Source organism: Cupressus sempervirens, chromosome 5 (assembly GCF_028749045.1).
Source record: "Cupressus sempervirens isolate cs-2001-9-10 chromosome 5, ASM2874904v1, whole genome shotgun sequence".
Taxonomy (NCBI): Eukaryota; Viridiplantae; Streptophyta; class Pinopsida; order Cupressales; family Cupressaceae; genus Cupressus; species Cupressus sempervirens.
This window is the reverse complement of record NC_143122.1, coordinates 713,371,633-713,374,079: the sequence shown is the minus strand read 5'-3', so window position 1 is coordinate 713,374,079 and position 2,447 is coordinate 713,371,633.

Here is a 2,447-nt window from a genome sequence, read left to right as displayed (position 1 = left end):
AAATGGTATAACATTAAATCCAAAAGTTGATTCACATTTTATGCTTTGCCTAGTATAAGAAAAATAAAATAAAAATAAAATTTGGTAAAGTTTTCTATTAGTTAAGGTGGTCAGAAATGAGATTTTTTTTTTAAAAATTTTTAGTAGAAAATTCATATTTAATTATTTATTTGGAACAAAAATACCCAAAAATATGTGTCACATCTGGACATGAGTCTTCTTTTTATATCTATAATTATATTAAAAACTAATTATCATTTGATTTTGATTAAGGTGGTCAGACATACACATACTTTTTATTTTTGCCCTAAAATTTTTATAGTACTACATTAAAATCCAAACTTTTGACGAATCAATTATTTTTTTTTCTAGATAAGGCCTAGTAGTTTAGAAACTACATTCAATTTTCTAGAGATTATTTTCTTATAACTTTTTGATATAAAGTCCAAAGCACTTTTAAATTATGTGTCAAGTTGATATAGCCCTGACTTGCTAGTTTTTTACTACCACTTAAGGCCATAGTTTGGTTGACCATGATCCTGCACATACCCTAATGCATTATTTAATTATTTTGCATTATTTTATTACTTATTTAGGTAAGACACTTAGAAGTTTGTGTACTATCATGAGTTACAAAACTCTAATTATGCACATGGTGTCTACAACACTAGAGTTCACTTTATGCACTAAGTTGTCATGTTGACAACACAATTATCCACACATGTTGTCTACACCATCGATTTGTATGCTACACCATTATAGGCTTATCCTCACATCATTGCACTTAATTTTATGCTTAATGGATGATAACCCATATCTGGTGGAAATGTGCCTGGTTGTATGACTTATCATGATGTTGAATTCTATGTATTCTAGAAGCTCTTCTAAGTCCTTTATATACAGGCACTCCTAGTGTACTCTCAAGCTGGCATATTGAATGAATATTATCATTCTGATCATACTCTCTCTATTTTGGTCTACTATGTGCTTGTGCTTGAGTTCCTTGGTCTTGAGTGAATTTTGGCCTAAGCCAAATTCTTACATGGTATCAGAGCTTGGAGAGATTCTGTACACATAGCCGTTCGAGATCGTTCATGCTTCAGTATCTCGAACCCAATTCAGAGGATCTACAAAAATTGGGAGTGTCTACAGCTAGATTTGACCTCACTGTTGCACCCAAAGCATCGATTTGGTGAAGATTGACTATAAATTTGCCTATGTTGGGTGAAAGTTGATCGTGAGGCCAATTTTTTTTGCAAATCAAAACCTAGAGGCCCCAATTTGTAGTTTGGGCATGATCTAATTTGATTTGATTATTTGCATTTTTGGATCTATTAATTCTGTATTATTTTTGAATTTGGTACTTTTGGATTTATTAGATAGGTAGAGAAAAAGAAATTTAAGCCAAACTCGGCAGTGATAGACTGACTCAACTTTGTATTTCGTGGAATTTTTTTATTTAATGTTGCAAGGAATTATTTATTCAGTGGGCTAATTATTCTTCTATGCAAGGATGTACTGCAACACTTTTGGCTCTCCACTAGTCTGGCTGACCCTTGTAAATTTAGACCACGCATTTTATACTGCAATGACTTACCTTCTCGATGGCTCGTGGCTTCACCAAATGGATCGTGGTTTTTTAATTTATAAACCCCATGGTTTTATATCCCCAACAATGTGGGATAAAACCCTCCATATATCTGGCAAAGGTGTTGTAAATTTTGGAAAAAAGTGTGAGAAATTGGTGGTCTCAAAATTTTGCAACCCGTGTGCATATTCTATCATGCCCAGTGAATTTTTTGACAAGGCACAGTAAATTTGGTTCCCATTGCATCATCCATTTCTGGCGTTCGCTGAGAATTTTGGTGGACAACTCAGTCCCCACTGTCAGATTTCTACTAACACATGACGCCTGTGTCTTGTTCATCTTGCCTAGCTCTGATAGTCTTCTCGCCATGTAGACATCAGGTGTGACATGCGACTAAACCTTATTTGATTGCACGAGCAGTCAAGGAAGGACACATGGCAATTATTTATTTGCCAAAACCTACCACATTAGATTGTATAAAAATACCATGTTAGTGCATGAGTTTTTGCCTCACCTATCCATACAGTACAATTTTTTCCATTTCACCCCATCCTTACAATTTCATATAGTTGACATCATGCTAACGTCATTACATGGGTGAGATTCTACTGACATCATCATTTTATTGCATTAAAATTGACAACCATCTGACCATCAAAATAGGCCAAATTAGAACTATTATGATAGCTGCATGACCGTCAAATTTAACCCCATCATTCACTAATGTAACCCCTCTCTAGATTGATTTTGGATTTTGTAGTCCAACTTCAGGAGACTATAACTCAAACACCTAGGCTCCAAAGCAGGTGCAATTTTTTTTGAAATTGGGTAGAATTTCCCAAATTTTTTAGTGGTGTAA